This window comes from Gopherus flavomarginatus, chromosome 8 (assembly GCF_025201925.1).
Source record: "Gopherus flavomarginatus isolate rGopFla2 chromosome 8, rGopFla2.mat.asm, whole genome shotgun sequence".
In the NCBI taxonomy this organism is placed as follows: Eukaryota; Metazoa; Chordata; order Testudines; family Testudinidae; genus Gopherus; species Gopherus flavomarginatus.
In genome coordinates, this window is record NC_066624.1 from 5,338,062 (window position 1) to 5,356,775 (window position 18,714).

Consider the following 18,714-nt stretch of genomic DNA (forward strand, 5'->3'; position numbering starts at 1 on the left):
GTACAGCAGTGTATTTAATGCCTGTTAGCATCCTGGGCAGGCACCTACACCAGCAAGTCCTGGGCATATTCTGTGGCAAGCAAGTATACAGCAGCGCCCTGCGGTGGGATGGGCTTCAGGGCTGGCTAACTTCCCCGATCTGGCCGGATGATGGGTCAGCAGTAGGGTGACCAAACGTCCCCATTTTGGGGTCTTTTCTTTATATAGGATCCTATTACCCCCCACCCTGTCCTGATTTTTCGCATTTGCTGACTGGTCACCCTAGTCAGCAGAGAACCTGTGTGACTTGGGGTCAGGTCCAACTGCCACTTTATTTGTCTTGTGGTAGCATCTAGGCAGGGAGCAGGCCCCCACTGTGTCAGGTGCTGTACAGAGGCACACCTAGCTTGCTTTCCTGGGTCGCTGCTCCTGGAGGCTTCTCTGGCTACACACCCCTATTCCTCCCACCCAGCACCCTGTGCCCCCTCATCTAAGGGTCACTGACCCCTGCCTGCAGCTCCCCCGCGGGCTCAGAGCAGTCACCTCCTTAGCCCTCCGCCTGGGGGTGCAACCAGCCCGCCCCGCCCGCGTGCACCCCCTCCCCAGGGCTCCCCCGCGCCCTTTGCAAACCCCGGGGCTCCCCGCGGCGCCAGGGGCGGCACCCGGCCCAGAGCAGCCGCGCGCCGCCCCCCCCGCCCCAGCCCCAGCCCGCCCCGCCGCCCTGCCCTGGCTCCGCGCTCCCCGGCGCTCAGTCCGCCGCCGCCCTCCTGCAGCCACCGCCGCCGCGCGCCGCTCCCGGGCTCTGCCGCCAGCCGCTAAGCAGGTGCGCGCGTCTCTCCCTCGCTAGCATCGGTCCAGGGCTGCGGGAGCTGGGCAGGGGCGGCCGGCTGCATCCCCGCGGTGCAGAACGGGGCCGGGCGCGCCGGGCAGGGGCAGGGGCAGGGGAGCGGAGCGGGCAGGTTTTCTGCCTGGGCTGGCTCGTGTCAAGTGCCCGAGCTGTGTGGGCTTCCCTGGAAAGCCTCCTCCGGGCAAGCAGCTCCTCCGGCAGGACTCACCGGGGAAAGTGACCCCACGAGGCTCCGTGCTGGTGGGTTTGCTGCGCGTCTCCCCGTCTCCTGGTGCATCCTCCTAACTCAGGGCAGCCTCTTGCGAGGCGGTCGCGTTGCCAGCCAAGATCACGTTTGTTGGGGGTCAGGGTTTTCCGTGATTTGACAGTTAAATTGTGTGTTTAGCAGGTATTTCAACCTGCTGCTTTGGAGCAATGCCTTGCACGTAGGGCTGCCTCCCTTCGGTCCTGTAGGAAGGGGGCAAAAGAGTGGCTGACTTGCCTGAAACAGCTAATAATAGTGTGTGTGGGGAACCCCAAACCCATTGTTTTTTTCAGGGATGGTATGATAATTGGGGGGTTTTAGATACAGGGTAATGCAGCCTAGTGAAAACTGGAAGTAAGCGGTGAAAACTAGACCTGGTTATGTATGTGACTATATAATTGTGATGCTACTGCAGGTAATAGTTTTAAAAAGTCAGTGTCTGTTGTACCGCACTTTCTGCTCCCCACATCATGCAGGTAGATGCTTCCACAGTCCTGTTAATTGGGGACATGTTCATGGCTTTGATCCTGCAAACACATCTGGGAATAACTTTACACCTAGGCAGTATAGTCCTAGCCGAATTGGTCCCTGGATATTAGAGACAAGACTTGTCATCTTGACTTCAAGGGGATTACTCCCATGAGTAAAATTATTCACAGATGTATTTGCAGTTTTGGGGCCTCTATTTCCAGTCTTTATTAAGCAGGCAAAAGGTGTGTGAATGAATATGATTTCTGTCTTGTTCACATTTTATGGCTGCAGCATCATGTTTTGCTCAGGAGTGCAAGTATGAGTTCGTTTGCCGTCTAGAAATTGATCTTATGGTTGTGTTAATCTATAACCAATTTAATTTGAATTCATCAGACTCTAGCCTGTAACAAGAACATTAGCAAGTCAGACTAAAATGGTTTGTTCACCGATCTGTTTTTATACCTTCATTCTGAAAAGTTCTTACTAAGAGACGGATTTTTACAGAAGAGGAAATTGATTAAATTGTTGAGTGGTGATATGTGCAAACCACCTCTGAGTAAATAGATGATACATGTAACCAAATATGGCTTCAGAATTTATAACTTCTAAGTTGTTTTTTTAAAGAAGTGAGACAACAGCCTTTTTTTTCCCAAGTCTGCATTCCTGAATGCAGCCCAATTCCAAATTTCTGCTCAAAAGCTTCAGTAAATAAAAATTCAGTCTTGTGCAATAACTGCTAAAAAAATGCAGTAAAGGGTTTCTACAGCTAACATCATACATGCAAAAATAAAAAGCCAATGGAACCAAAGAATGACTTGCTCAGTTCTCAGCATGAATCTGTTTAGGCTTATGTGCCAATTCTAGGCTTGACGACGCAGTCCATTTCTTTTCCACACTATCATTGTCTTCACTGTCAGATTCAGCTGTTGGATTGGGCTCTTTACGTGTTTCTACAGAAGTGCTATTTTTTGCAGTGAATTATGGTGACCATCCATATATGCTGGTGCAAGTCTCCCAAAGAGTGTAAATATTGGCAATTGTCCAGAAAAGAGATAATGTGTACGGTTTTCAAGCTCCTGAAAATAAACACACTAAAATCTGTCATTTATTTTGGAAACTGTATCTTAATTGAACCATCCCCACCTACATTCTCCAGCTATGTGGCATGAACAAGCTGAGTAGATGTCATTGATGTAGCACTAAACAGCCGGATACTACAGTAATAGGCTTGCCTGGAACTGATGCTGATCTGAATTTTAGAGCAGTACTTTATAAATTGTCATGTACAGGTCTGTCTCATCTTACGCTGGGGTTACGTTCCGCTGTCAGCACGTAAAGCGAAAATCGCGTATAGTCAAAATTACATTGAGTGTAATGGCGGGTGGAATCCCCCTACAGAAACGGTGTTTAAATTGTTATTTTTCTCTTTTTTTTTGTTTTGTTTTTGCTGACCGTGTAAAGCTGAAATTGTGCATGTTAAATGCGCCTAAGATGCGACAGACTTGTATCTATTTTGAGGTACTGCTGACCCACCAAACCCCATCGCACTGGGGACTGTAGAAGGCTATAACAAATGTACACTTTTTTAAAACTCCCTCTCTTGCCAAGAAAACTAATGATTTGGGCTCTGAATGCTTACTCCATCTTAGGGTGTACAGCTCCCAGCTCTGTTTCTGTGTTACACGTGAATTGCCGAGAAACTTGTGTCCTTTAGAAAGGACTTCAGGGTTCTGAAGGCTGTGGACACTCTTCCCCTGAAGTTACTCAGAAACAAGCATTACAGGTACCACTAATGTGCTGTGTTTGTACTGCGCCTGCTGGCTTGGGGTGCTGATCTGGGACTGTGGCTTCTAGACTACACTGCAACATGGATCTCTAATGCTGCAGGCTGGATATGGTCTTGGAGCCTAGATTGTACCTTCCATCAGCAATAACTTAGGCTACTAATGCACTTTTAGAGTGGGATTTTCAAAGGTGTTTCTGTGGGATTTAGGCACTCAATTCCCCTTAAGTTCCTTTGAAAACTCCAGCCTTAATCACTTGAGTTATAGTCCTTTGCTAAAGTTTTAAGATCCTAGGTGGCACATTATTCTCTCAGCACTTTCCACTAAAGCCTTGCAGCGGAACTGGGATCCCGTGGGTCCCAGAGGACCCACTGCCATAATAGCAGAAGAGGGTAAAATGTACTTTATTGCGGGTGGGATTGAATGGGGGGAAAAACAACAGAGAGTGGTAATTTGCAAGAAAGCGCTAAATCTCTTGTCAGTTTGCTGCAGTTCTATTTATAACAATGTAAATCAAGTTGTTCTTTTTTTTTAAATGAAGTTTTTAATACTTACATTTAAGCGAGGAATATAAATGGATTTAATGTCTATTATAGCAGGAGTTAAAATATTTTTTCCATGGTTTAAGCAAGATTTGTTTTATTCTTTTAGTGGTAAAACTTGTGTCTGAATTCTGTGTGTATTTATATAATTTTTTTAAAAATAACATGAGGGAATCTGTCTCTTTTGTGGAATCTAAGGTTTTTACGTGTGGAAGTGGGATAAACAATGTGGGAGCAGGTGGGAGTGGGTATTGCAGAGTGGGATTAAAAAAACAGTCCTGCAAACTGCTCTACTTTCCACTCTCATTGTGACAGACACACACTGAACTCACGACACAGGTGCATATTACCATGCACATTTCGTACGTGGGGAAACTGAGGCATAGGCCACACAGTGAGTCCATTTCAGAACTGGCATTAAAGGAGACCGTGTTGCCTCTTACAGCAAGTTGAGCCTAACTGAACTGAGTAGACAGTATGTAGCTGGAATCAGAGTGGAGCCACAGCTCTGGACCCTATGTGCCACAGGAGTTCTAGGGAACAGCATTTGTATCACGCCAGGATATTGAAAAGTTACCATGTGGCATCCTGTTGAGATGCAAATATTGCAGCATTGTTCCCTGCCCTTGTTTAAGGTGACCCTGGGTCAGTGCGTTGGCAGCTTTGAAAGCATACCTCTTATCCCCCCATGCTCCTAGCCCAGAGACTTCTCCAGAGCTCCTGTAGTTGTGTATAGCACATAAGAGCAGGGATGTTTTGTGTCACTCTACGCTGTATTTATGTAACTGTTGGATACAGGGCTGCATTTTTGTTTGCAAAGGTAATGGAAGTACTTTTGTTATTGTAAACCTTACCAAACTGGGGCTTGTGATTTTGCCAGAGGAGACATTTTATGCTTTACAAACAGAACCGTTGAGTTCACGTTATTGATGTGTTTCATCTAGTTATAAACGAAGGGGCTGGAGGAAACCACAACAGAAATGTCTACGTTCAGTCGCTCCCGCTCTGATTTTGGCAGAGTGACTGTGGGAGGAAGAAACACCTCATGTTTCATTTAGATTACTTTGATTTGGAAAGGAATTTTGACCAGATGGCTCTTGAGATGCCTGGATTCTGAAGGATTAAATATTCAGATAAAATGCATATTTCTATTTTCACCGCATATTTCTGGAGGGCAGTGCCATATTCTAGCCTTGGTCCAACTGCCCCTGCTGCCACAACATTGCATCTGAAGCCAGTAGACGTTTGCACAAGTAAGGGCTGTCACCCTCTACCCCCATATATACTGAAATCATGTCATTTCTGGACCAATAAAAGCACAATATGATTTCACCTGAAGTTAGAACTCTCAAAAGTCACCTTGCAACTGGGGGTGTGATTTTGTGGGAGGAAAGATTGCCTAGTGGTTAGGGTGCTGCGTTCAGGCTTGGGAGACTTGAGTACAAGTACCTGTTCCACCAAAGACTTTCTGTGAGACCTTGGGCAAGGAACGTAGCTTCTCTGGGCCCTCAGCCCCCACCCCCGATGGGGATAATAGCCCTTCCCTACCTCACAGGGAAGTGGTGAGGTTAAATTAAAAACTGTGGGATGTTCAGATGCTGTGAGGATAAGGGCCAGATAGGTACCTAAGATAGCAAGGTTCTGCAAAGCTTTGAATGCCCCCAACTGCTGTTGCCTTTGAGGTGGCCAGCAGGTTTGGACTGCAGATTCCCTAAGGCCCTGAGCCTGCAAAGACTTATGCATGTGCTTAACTTTACACTCCATGTGTTGTCTCATTAAGTATGTGCTTAAGTCTTGCATGATTGCAGGTTAGCAAAAATAAGCTGCTTACCAGAGATCTGAACTCTGGGGGAAAAGACGCTTTGGATTCTCACTTGGGAAAGTTCACCCACTTCCTGGGTCAGTGTGAAAAACAAACCTGGAAGCTGCCAATGTGTATGCACTAATGTTTGGTGAGTCAGATACTTTTTCTGAGAACAGCCAAATGTTTACTTTCCTTTACCTTGGAAATGTATGCCATGAGCTAATTAAAGTTGCAGGACTTTTCCTACTAACAGAAATTCACTTTCACATCCTGGGCCCTGTTCTGCAACCCCTGCATGTAGAGAGCTCCTGTAGAATGTAACCGTTTGAGGGATCAGGCCTCAGCTGGGAAGTGAATGACACAACTGTGCTTTCCAATTATTTTCTCCTCTCACGGGCTTTTACTGCTATTTCGACGCACTGAATGATTTTGTTACTTTGCACTTTCCCATAATCTAAATAAATCTAAATATATTCCTTAAAGAGGAAAATGAGCCCCCCCCAACTGCTTCACGTTAAAATCAACTTCCTGACCCAGTTGCCTTTGTCCTCCACGTGCACCCCCAGTTGTGTGCATGCTGCTTTGTTATTGTAGGATTGCTAATTGTTTTGAGGCAGTGGGCATTGATTAAAAAACCAGTACAGCGAGACATTAAATGACCCCAGAACAATGCAAACGCCAAGAATTAAGGGCCCAGTCCTGGGCACTGCAAATCCCTTTGCAGTCAATTTATTCAATAGGAGTCGTGGTGGCTCAGTAGCACTTTAGGGGTGCACGGCCCCTTGCGGATTTGGCGCTTTCATGGCCTTTTGCAGGTCCATAAGATAAAGCTATTAGAAATATTGGCCCTAACTAGTTGGACGGCTAAGCTGGTGAAAAAGGGTTTAAATGAGCAGAGGGGCTGTCTGCAAAGCCCCCCCTCTGCAGCTTGTTCTTGTTTCCCATTAATAAATGTTTTACCATTTCTGCAGACTCCACTTGTCCAGCTCATTGGCCTTAGAAGCTATATCTGACCCAGTGCTTATTTTGTAATGAAAGAGGTGCCAGGGCTCAAGCAGTTTTTTTTACTTGCTAACTGATGTGGCAAGCCCAGAGGAGCCGGGCTGTGACCTGCCACACGCCAGAGGCGCCGAGGCGGTGAACTGCCAAGCACCAGAGGTGCTGGTAGCAGACTGCAGAAAGTGTGTTCCTGTGTGCATGTGCACTTTTCAGGTATTCAGAATGCAGTCTCCCTTGTTGAATGTGTGTGACTTGCACTTGTGCTGGCATTTATCTGCTGATGGGCAAACTCAAATCCAGTTCAGAAAATCAAAACACAGGCTAAAATATAGTGTGGGATCAAAAGACAATCAGATATTGATGCATACCTCTCAGCCCACCGCACCCAATGCAGGACACAACGTGTAACAAAGACCAAAAATGAGGCTCACCAAAATATTCAAGCAGGTAACGTATCATGCTGTGTGCTTCATCCCTTTTTAGTGTGTATAAATCTCTCTCATCCATGAGTGTTTATTTCTGATATAAATGGTTTCAACAGTAAAAGTGAGGAGACAGCAAACTGGCACGGAACTTAAGTAACTTTACATAAGAACGGCCATACTGGGTCAGATCAAAGGTCCATCTAGCCCAATATCTTGTCTTCTGACATTGTCCAATGCCAAGTGCTTCAGAGGGAATGAACAGAACAGGTAATCATCAAGTGATTCATTCCCTGTCACCCATTCCCAGCTTCTGGCAAAACAAAGGCTAGGGACACCATCCCTGCCCATCCTGGCCAGTAGCCATTGATGGACCTATCCTCCATGAACTTATCTAGTTCCTTTTTGAACTCTGTTATAATCTTGGCCTTCACAACATCCTCTGGCAAGGAGTTCCACAGGTTGACTGTGCGTTGTGTGAAGAACTTTGGGATTAAACTGAGAGGCACTTGAGAGGCATGTGCTGGTGTTTAATAGCACATTTGCACAATAAATACTTTACAACCAAATTAATTGTGGACAGGGTGAACTGCAAAGCTAAAATGCGACTGAAGTCAATCCTGACTTCTACACTCCACCTTCCCTGCTGACATGGCAGAGCAGGGCCCATAGCATGTTTTAGCTGATTTTTTTTTTTAAGTATTTTTCTCATTTTGTAAAACCCTTCTGGTTCACCGCATCATTTTGTGACATCACATAATACCATGGTTCTAATGATATAGTGACTGGCATCCGTGATACCGAGACTGATGCGTTCTAGGATAGGAAGTGTTGAGGAATTTAATGAAAAAAGGTAATGTAAAAGTTCTGTCTGTGCTGAAATGTTCCTGTGGTCTAGCTGGGGTTGGAGAGGGAAGAAGGGAAGGAGGCATTCAGCACAGAAATCTAGATACACTCCATTTTCATGACAGCTTTGTTGTTTTCCTTAAATCAGACAAGTGGCTTGGTTGATGCATGAATTTGTTTGCATCACACTAGAGTTTAAACAGCAGAGAATTGTAGCCAGTTGCTGTTAAGTGTCTGTGGCATAACTGTCCGAGCAGAAGCTAGAAACCACTCAACAGAGCCCCAGTGCCTACCTCAAAAACAGTGTGCTGGCGGTCAGCCTTGCTGCCCTCCAGTGAAACGCATCCCTGTTCCCTCCCCACCCGGTGCTCGTTGATTGGCTGGGATCTGGCTTTGGAATCTTCCCCAGTACTCTGATTTGGGGACGATCAATCTTTGGGTGCTTCCATCAGTCTCAGGCCAGCCCCCCCACTTCCTACTATGAGTAGCCACAGAAGGCACCAACACTGTAGCTTATCCATGGATGAAGGAAGATTGGAGTAGGAGGGAAGAATTAATGCAGTTTCCTTTAAAGAAAAGCCCAAAGTTGTGGGAACAATTCAAACTTGGCAGGATTATCAGCAAACAGTCACTATTTGTTTAACTTGGGACTGGCTGTCCCTGTCAACTACGACCCTATCAGCCACCTTCTTTATCTGTTTTTTACATGAAAAATCAGATGAAATTTGATAAGAACAAATGCAAAGTACTCCACTTAGGAAGGAACAATCAGTTGCGCACATACAAAATGGGAAATGACTTCCTAGGAAGGAGAACTGCTGAAAGGGTTCTGGGGCTCAGAGTGGATCACAAGCTAAATATGAGTCAACAGTGTAACACTGTTGCAAAAAAAGCAATCATCATTCTGGGATGTATTAGCAGGAGTGTTGTAAGCAAGACACGAGAAGTAATTCCTCTGCTCTGTGCTGATTAGGCCTCAAGTGGAGTATTGTGTCCAGTTCTGGATGCCACATTTCAGGAAGGATGTGGACAAATTGGAGAACATCCAGAGGAGAGCAACAAAAATGATTAAAGGTCTAGAAAAGAGGGCCTATGAGAGAAGATTGAAAAAATTGGGTTTGTGTAGTCTGGAGAAGAGAAGACTGAGAGGGGACAGGATAACAGTTTTCAAGTACACAGAAGTTTTTTACAAGGAGGAATGAAAAAAATGTTTCTGTTAACTTCTGAGGATAGGACAAGAAGGAATGGGCTTAAATTGCAGCTAGTTTAGATTGGACATTAGAAAAAACGTCCTAACTGTCAAGGTGAGTAAGCACTGGAATACATTGCCTAGAGAGGTTGTGGAGTCTCCATCGTTGGAGATTTTTAAGAGCAGGTTAGACAGACACGTGTCACGAATGGTCTAGATAATACTTAGTGCTGCCATGAGTGCAGGAGACTGGACTAGGTGACCTCTTGAGGTCCCTTCCAGTCCTATAATTCTATGATTTTGTAACCATTTGAGCAAAGACTAAGCATGACCCACTTTTGGGCTTTACCTGGCAACCTTACCACTCATAATCTTCCCAGCCTTTTGGCAGTCTGCGATGACTTCTCTTTTGTACCCTTTTTTCTGCATCTCCTTGTTTAAATCTTAGTTTTCCTTTTTGTCTCTCTGTTTCAAGAAGAAAGAATGATAACGGCTGGCTCACCAATACCATTTATATGTCCCTTAGCGGTCTTCTATTCAAACTCTGCCTGGATCCAGACTTGCTGACGGTAATTTATAAGATATAAATCAATATGAGATATAAATCAAAGGCATTTGCTGTGTTTGAGTCCTAGATCAGATTATTTATGGAAATATATGGGACAACTAACTTCTGTGTGTTTAGGGAGTCAAGGTGGGTGAGGTAATATCTTTTATTGTACCAACTCTGTGTTCGGAAGGATTTAACATTTCCTTTTGGCTGTCGGACACAAAGATTACTCTGTAATCTTGTTCAGATAAAAGGAATGCAATGTAATGAATTGAATATAGGGTATTTGCTACTATATATACGAGATCATGGCAGGGTTATGTTGTCCCCCCATAGTCCGTTGAGGTGAAACTACACGGCAACTTTATTAACAGGAAGAACAGCTTATTGTTCATAATATCAAGAAACACCAGCAGATGTAGCTCTGTCAGTTCAGGTACCTTACAAATTCTGATTTTACTCTTTGCTTTTTGCTGGGCCTGTGGGCAGGACCCCAAGTTCACTGTTTTGCATGTGTGTAGCAGAGCCAACTAGTCAGTAGTCTGTCTTGATTTTTAGGTTTGTATTTAATAATTTAACTTGGAGCAAGTCATCCTGGAAAAGCTCAGCTCAGCTTAATGGTCACCACTGAAGGTTCTCTTATAGTGTTCCATCACCTACAGGCGGGTACCGCCTCTAATTTCACCAGTCAGTATTGGTAGAGTCCAGTGAAATATTTCATATGCAGAGATCTATTCTTTTACTCCTAGTGTATGAAGACCTCTGCACAATCATCATCTACTGTTTCGAGTCTGCTGATTTATTCTGAACTGCAAAATATCAGTACAGTTCCTTTGTTTGCTAGATTTTCCACCCCCTTCATATCTATATTTTAAACAAATACATAAAAATATAAATAATTGTACCAATCTTGGACATTTCCTAAGAGGTTTTATATATCAAAGCTGAAGCTGTGAAATAATCCAGCTCTCCTTACTAAGATCATGCTAAGCTCATAGGTGGCCAAACAGAACACAGAGAGCTGTATCAGCACCATCACATTCCTGTATCTACCTTCTGTCACATGGAATGGAAATCCTGCGACAGCTTCATTTACTTTTTTTAAAAGAAAAGTTGCTGTGAAAATGAAAAGCTGTCAGTGCAGCATCCCCTTGTGCTAGTTATTTGGGTGTTTTTGAATCTCCCCCACATTTTCAGTGCTTAGTGTCAGCAGATCTTTGTACCGACAATGCATGAGGGTGTTGTGTAGACGTTGCCAATGGTGAAGTGGTAGGTTTGGCAGCTCAGTAGCAGACAGCTCTTTTGAGATTTGGGGAGGCATGAGAAGCAGTTTGGAGTTGTTCCCATTAGCTGTATGTCCCTGCTGAAGTGTTGACATTTCTGTTGTAAGCTTTAGGTTTTAGAGTTAACACCATGTTGAGATGAATGAGGCTGTTCGTGGTTCTTATTGATAATGATTCTGATTCAGGAAAACATCACTGCATTGGTTTACCTTCGCTTCTTGTTTCAAGGTTACTGTAACAACTATTGTCTATTGCTTTGCCTAGAATTGTGGGAGACTCTTGAGCCTGCTTCTCCTTACCTTTACACCAATTTAAATAATGAGTAACTCCACAGTGGTCACTGGGGTTACACCAATATAAAACCAGTATAGGTGGCAGGCCTGGGAATTAGAATTCAGGTCTCTTGACTTTTAGGTCTGGACCCAATTCAGCCAAGTACTTAAACATGTATTTAAGCACATCGGTGGCACTTAAGCACATGTCTAAGTGCTTTGCTGAATAAGTGTTTTTTTTAATACCTACCCCAGGGCCAGAGGTAAAGGAAACAACCTTTTCTTCAATTTCAAAAGATAAGAATGGCCTCTCCATTTAGAAATGCACATTGGAGGGATTCATTTCGCAGGATCTTTTAGAATTTTAGATTTCTGGGTAGAGCTGGTCAGGAAATGTTTTTCTGTCCTGCAAATATTTTGATGGGGAAAAAAATAATTATCAGAAATTCTCTATAAAACTTTTCAGGTTTTGGTTTGAAAACTGAATGCTTTTGTGGTTCCTGAAAGTCTAAAAGGTCAGGCAAGTTGGGTAAAATTTTTTGGTTTTACTGAAGATGTTTATTTGACCAGCCAAAGATTTTCAGTTTGCCAAAAACTGATCTATTTATTTTTTGTGGTGAAAAACCTGATTTTTTTTTAATGGAAAATGGACTTTTCCTAAAGAAATTTCCTTTTGATGGAAAAGCCATTTTTGTTGAGAAAATATTTTTAATTAGAAATTTCATCCAGTTCTGCTTCTGGGACAGGGCAAATGGACACATTTATTTTGACTCTTTTTTGAATGCCACATGTTGGAGACTATAACATGCTAAATACACTGGAGTAAGTCAACTGATCCCCCTCCCCCACTCCCCAGTGGTGTTACTGCTGATGTATTTTTGGAGAAGTCATGCAACTGATCTGTGCCATAATTTTTCTACCTGTAAAATGGGTATGATATTTATTTCCTACTTTGTAGGGCATTAGGGTCTGTAAAGAGTTTTGAGATCTCTGGGTAGAAAGTGCTGTACAAGTAAAAATGCTTATTATTATTAAAATATCATGAAACTTACTAGAGGAAGATTCTCTCCCTTCTAGTTGTTTATCTGGGATGGGGCAGCGTAGCAGTATGGATTTTGGGGCGTATATGAACTAAAGCCATGTCTTGCACCTGCTTTTCGGCTGTTGCATGTCACCTAGGTCGTGTTGTGCCACATGCTTGAACTCCTAGTTTCCTTAGATCTGCAATACCAACACGTCCCATCTCCATAGAAATTACTCTTAACACCGTCTTAGGTTGTGCAATTTATTAGGCTAGGTCGGTGCTATAATGCAGTGAAACGTTCTCTGTATTTTTCTACACATTGAGACAAACAACTAATATATCTATTATAAACCAGCGCATCATTTTTTTTGGTAACCGGGGTGATTGCCCAGTGCTGATTGAAACCTGAACTAGGCTCTGAGCTCATCTCTCTAACAATACAGTGCACTTGAGATAGTGCGGCTGGATGACCAGAAAGCCAGTCCCTTGCCAGCCGTAACACACTACGATAACCAGACATTCGGAGAGCTATGCAAGGCATTGAGCTACCTCACTTTGCCCCAGTGCCTGCCCCAAGGGGTTATCACTCTAAACAGGCAATGATCCAAGCAAAGGCTGGGAGAGAAGGAGGGAGGTGCCCTGCTTCCACTGACTGGAAAAAGCCCAGCTAAAATGGGTTTGAGCTGATGTTCGGTGTGTGTCTTGTTATGGTCAACTAGCTTTCTTTCCTTCTCCCAGGGGTGAAAGTAACTTAAAGGACTTGCCGGTACTCCAGAGTCCTGTGGAGGGGGAGGGGCCTCAACTGGAAGAGGCGTGGCCTTTATCAGAAGAGGTGGGGCCTTTAAATCCTGGGGCTTTTAAATCAGGATTTAAAGGGCTCAGGGATTTGGCTGAAGCTAGGAGCCAGGCCCTTTAAATTAACCCTGGAGCTACCAGCTGCAGAGGCGGCTGGGAGCCCTGGGGTTTGGGCAGGGGTGAAAGTAATTTACATTTCTTACCCATATGGTCCAATTGCAAGCAACCCACCCACCTCTCCTACATACTTCCTGGATCCCTCCCATTGCATGACATAGATAGAGAAAATAAAGCTACTTTTACTACTATCAGTACTGTCTGTAATAAAACTTTACTACTGGAATAAGCCTGAAAAAGTGAAAACTCACTGTCACATTTTCCTCTGTGTCTTCCCTCCTCCTCCTCCAGCCAGGCTGCCAACACTAGGCTGTGTGCTTTCTCCCTGCCTGACACTCAGCAGCTGCTGCAGAGGTTTCCCTCTAGCTTGCAGCAGGGAGACTGCCTCCTGCATAAGAACACTTTAAACTCAGTTGTTCCCTGATGGTTCAGCCCCCAGGGTTAAGAGAGGTTTCTGGCATCTTTGTTAATTTCACTCCCACTTGTTGGGAGGGGAGGGGGGAAGCTGTGTGTGACCATGGCAGGGGCAGTTCTTTTCTGCCCCCTGGATGAGGGGATCTCCAATACTACTAAAATACAATAGTAGGGGCCCGTTGCTGGGGTTGAGGCAGTCGGCGGCAGGCTGCAGCTGCATTGTTTGTGACACACACATTCATACATACACATACATACTATATGTATGTGTATGTGTATGAATGTGTCACAAACAATGCAGCTGCAGCCTGCCACCGACCAGCAGCAACCCCAGCAGCCGGCCCCTGTGGGCTGCTGCCTGCAGAGAGCCAGCAGGTGCCGCTGGGCTGGGTCTGCCAAGGAGAAAGTAACCAAGGCAAAAACCACAGCCAGCCAGCCAGGGAGGGAGCTGGGCGGGAGGGGAGGAAGGGAAAGTCAGCGGTGAATGAAGGACAACTGGAATAGCCTTCATGAAATATACAGGATATTTAAAGAAAGTTTTATCAATTTCAGTCTCTGCACTCTGCAGGCAGGACAAAACAAAAAGAGATCTGAGATTGCACCCGCTGTCCTAAGGACATTTCAGGTGTTTAAATCAATATAGAAAGAGGGTGGATTGGAATGAAAACTACTATTTCTTTCAAAGGAGGCACAATAATTTAACTGAATATTCAGTTTTCCCCTCCAATCCCTTTGTGGTTTTGTCTGTGGGGGCTATTTGCTTTTCCTGTAAATCTTTAGTTGCTTTAGCAAAATTGCTTTGCCCAAAATAAACCCTAATCATCATGACACATCTTTCCACCATGTTCTCCATGTTTTTTGTGTTTGTTTTTTTTAAACAGTAACATTTCAAAGAGGATCTGCAAGCAGTTTGGACATCACAACCATGATCCTCTGCTGGGGAGGGAATGGGATAGATTTGAACTTGGAAATGGTTCCTGATTTTGATTGTGTTTAGCAGATCCCCTCATCCCGGGGCCAGAAAAGAACTGCCCCTGCCATGGTCACACACAGCCAACAACAACTGGGAGTGAAATTAACAAGGATGCCAGAAATGGCTCCTAACTCTGGGCACTGAACTGCACAGGGAACAGCTGAGTTTAAACTGTTCTTTTGCAGGCAGCAATAGCAGGCATCTCAGCCAGTCTACTGCAAGCTAGAGCCTAGAGGAGAACCCCTGCTGGGGGGAATGGGGAGGAATTCAGATCCTTGTCTGCAGCCTGGCTGGAGGAAGGGACAAGAAACCAATGTGACAGTCAGTTTTCCCCTTCCACCTGCTTTTATTAGCTCAGGATTTAAGCTTGCACCAAAATGCTTGTATTTGTTGTGTATATTAGTAGGAGAGAACCCCTCATCCCCAGGGGCAGACAGGGACTGCCTCTGCCATGATCAAACACACCATCCCCTTGACCCCCTCCCCCCAGCTACTGTGAGTGAAATTAACAAGGAGGCCAGAAACCTAGCCCTGAGGGCTGAACCATCAGGGTACAGCTGAGTTTAAACTATTCTTATGCAGGGAGCAGGCTTCTCTTTCCCTCCCTCAGTCAGTCTCCTTTTCTTACCGGTCCTCTGTACTGGCGCGTACCAGCTTACTTTCACCTCTGCCTTCTCCCTTTCTACCAGCCCTCTGTCTTCCCCTCTCTTCGCATACCCCAGCCCCGCTGCCTTGCCTCTGCTGCCCCTTTCCACCTTTCGCACCTCCTGGGGTTTATACAGTTCTTTATGGGGGAAGTGGGACAGCCAGCTACATGGAGCCCATGTTCCTGAGAATGGCTGCAGGCTGTGTGTGTGTTACGGGGGACGGGGAAGGTGTGAGGAGCGCTTCCACATGGCCTCCTATCCTCCTGGCATTGTCAGCTCCTGCTAGTCACTCCCTCATCCCCTTAGTGGGTGGGACACAGAGGGGACTATTTGGTTCAAAGCTACCATTAGCCCTCCCCAGGTGACCTCTCAAGTCTGAGGCTTGGTCTACACTAGAAACTTTTGCCGGTGTAAATCCACACCCTTGAGCAGCCCAGTTATACTGACCTAGCTCCAAGTGTAGAAGGAGCTGTGCCAGCAGAAGGGTGCATCCCCTCGACATTGCTCCTGCCTCTCGGGGAGGTGGAGGGCCTGTGCTGACACGAGACGCTGTCCCATTAGCGTAGTGAGCAGCTTCAGTGAGCACTCAGCGGTGTGCTGCAGCCCTGTGAGTCCAGACCAGCCCTCTTTGAACTCTGACCCCCATCCCCAGTCCTGCTAGAGTGTAGCGCCTACCCCTGAGATGTACCCGCAGGCAAACTGCGCCTCGCTAGGTGTGGATATCAGGCACAAGTATGTAGGCAAACTTACTCAAACCGTGAATTCATTGGAACCGGTGCATGCTGGTGGAAACAGGACCAGACCAATGAGCAGCAGGGAAAAATGGGAATTTAAATTGCTGTAGATCGTTAGCATACATCTTAGTAGGGAGAAGCACAACAGCAGGGCGTGGGGAGGGGAAGGCATCTGCCCATCATTGACCCATCCAGCTGCTACAGTGAAGGAGTGAGGAGCCATTTAAAAAATGCTCTTTAACAGGGTGCGTGTGCAATCGGAATCCTTCCCGCACTGTCAGAGGTCACTTACGGGATGGGTGAGGTTCTGCCATCCCTGTCTGGCCTGGGTCTGGCCTCCAATTCAGAGCTAGAGCGGCGGTTGCCAAAGTCTCTGTCATCCTGCTCATTGAAATATGTTGTCCTAGGACAGGAATGGCCAACGTGAGCCTGAGAAGGAGCCAGAATTTACCAATGAACATTGCCAAAAAGCCACAGTAATATGTCAGCAGTCCCCATCCGCTATCCCCGTCCAGCCCCCAGCGCCTCCCGCCCACCAGCAGCCCAGCCAATCAGCACCTCCCCCTCCCTCCCCACGCCTCCTGCCCGCTGCAATCAGCTGTTTTGCACTGCGCAGGAGGCTCTGATGGGGAGGGGGAGGAGTGAGGGCATGGCAGGCTCGGGGGAAGGGGTGGAGCGGTGGCAGGAGCTGGGGCAGAGCAGGGGGCTGTGAGCACCCCCTGGCACACTGGAAAGTTGGCTCCTTTAGCTCCAGCCCCGGAGTCAGCGCCTATGCAAGGAGCCGCATATTAACCTCTGAAGAGCCGCATGCAGCTCCAGAACCACAGGCTGGCCACCCCTGGCCTAGGAGGTAGTCACTGCCGTTGCATGTGCAATAAGCAATGCACAAAATATTAACAGATTTAAAAGTCATCTTCAGGCACAGCTGAGCCTCTTGGCAGCCACCTAGAGCAAGGAAGCTGCATGAAGTGAGCAGAGGCCTGCAGGGCAGGGGATAGCTCCTGTCAATACGCCTGCAGGCAACACTAGGTGTCAGTAGCACCTGCAGTAGTGAGGGGGAGACAGACGGCTCCAGTTCCCTTGTGCTGAGATGCCCAGAGCCCTGCCTACCAGAGCCAGCCCCGCTCGGAGCTCAGGAAGAGCAAAGTGGACAGACCTAGAGGGTCCCTCTGCAGGGAAGGGAGTGAGGTACTGCTCATCCCTCCCCGCTGGGGTGATGTGGGGCGAAAGATGTAAGGGGCTCAGGGGCAGAAATAGCTCGGTGGTTTGAGCATTGGCCTGCTAAACCCAGGGTTGTGAGCTCAGCCCCTGAGGGGGCCATTTGGGAATCGGGGGTAAAAATCCTCCAGGGGTGATACTTGGTCCTGCTAGTGAAGGCAGGGGGCTGGACTCAATGACTTCTCAGTCCCTTCCAGTGTGATGAGATGCAATGATGTTGGTGGGGAAGGGGAGAAAGAAAAGCTGCTGGAGGAGTGGTCAGTGCCTTTGTCGCCCTCCGCACTTGGTTTTGGCACCCACTCCCCTGTGTGCTGCTATTGCATGCTCTGTTGTAAAGAGCACCGCAATGCATCACAAATACATGACTTCACTGGCAGTTGTCCCAATGAAGCAGACCGCAGGCCATTTATCAGAGGGCTCATTAATGCATTCCACCAAACTCCTGGAAACAGTTACCCAGTGATATAAAACATACAGCAATCATCATTGGTGCAACTGTGGACAAAACTTGGACACTTAAAGCAGATGTCAAGGAATGTACACTCTCTGTCTATAAATAAAATGACTCATTTGGATAAACTGCCTAGCTCAGGCAAACTCTCTCCCAGCAGCACCAGTAGGGCAAAGATGGTTTCTATAAAAAGTGTGTTATGCTTTTTGGAAGTGCCGGTGTTTTATTACAGTTCATAAACATCATAATGCTCATACCTTGGAATTCCTCCAGCTGGCTGCCTTCTGCAACGAACCATTTGGCAAAATGAGCAACATAATCCAGTGCAATAACCCCCTGGTTAACGATGAACTTCATGTTGGAGTACTGTACCCAGAGGCCTAACTAGTGAGTGTCCAGTGCACAGTGAGAGTTATGTGAAAAGAACATAAGCTTGAAGTCTGTCAATATCTTGTATTATAAGGAATGTTTATGTTAGCAAATTATTTTCATGCAAGAGTTATAATTAGTGATATGATTGTAAACAAAAATACTTGCTAGCCTGTGCGTATCACCCCTTTATATCCGATGAGCTGGGTGATGTTTTGGAAGATGTTTTCTTTAGAAGGCATAATAAAATAACAGGCTTTGCTGTGGCTTTTCATGAGGTCCTGAAGCATGTTGGTGAATAACATATCTTGGGGATTGGCTGAAATCTCACTCTTCTTTCCTGTTGTTCTGTGCATGCCTTCCAGACAGCAGCAAGCTCTCCTGAGCTCTCCTTCGACAGGGTTGGAGTGTCTTTTTTTATTGTTTTGTTAGGTTTTTTATTTCATATCTGTTTTCGCTTTTTGCCTGTTTCCTTTGGCTCTTGCAGGGCTGTTTTGTCCCACACAGCTGGCTCGGAGAGATTCATTTGGACGGTAGTTTGAGAGCTAGCTGCAGTTGTGTTTAATGAGTTTGTGTTGTTTCCCTAATGTCCCTCTCTAGTCTGTGCCTGTTCTTTGTCCCTGAATTTACTACCCTCCTGCTCTCCATGCTAGTGACTTTTTTGTCATGTTACCATTTTAGGCCCTGATGCAGCCCTGGAGAATGGGTTTAACTTTCAGCACGAGTAGTCTCATGGACCT

At 46.0% G+C, this 18,714-nt stretch overlaps 1 protein-coding gene across 1 annotated transcript in view; it reads left to right on the forward strand.

Moving 5' to 3' along the window:
* The first annotated feature begins 725 nt into the window (after nucleotides 1-725).
* Nucleotides 726-18,714, forward strand: part of FHL1 (four and a half LIM domains 1) — a 54,299-nt gene continuing 36,310 nt past the window's right edge. The window contains exon 1 of the mRNA XM_050964436.1: nucleotides 726-802. The gene's annotated coding sequence lies outside the window, so the exon portion shown is untranslated. The remainder of the gene's footprint in view (nucleotides 803-18,714) is intronic.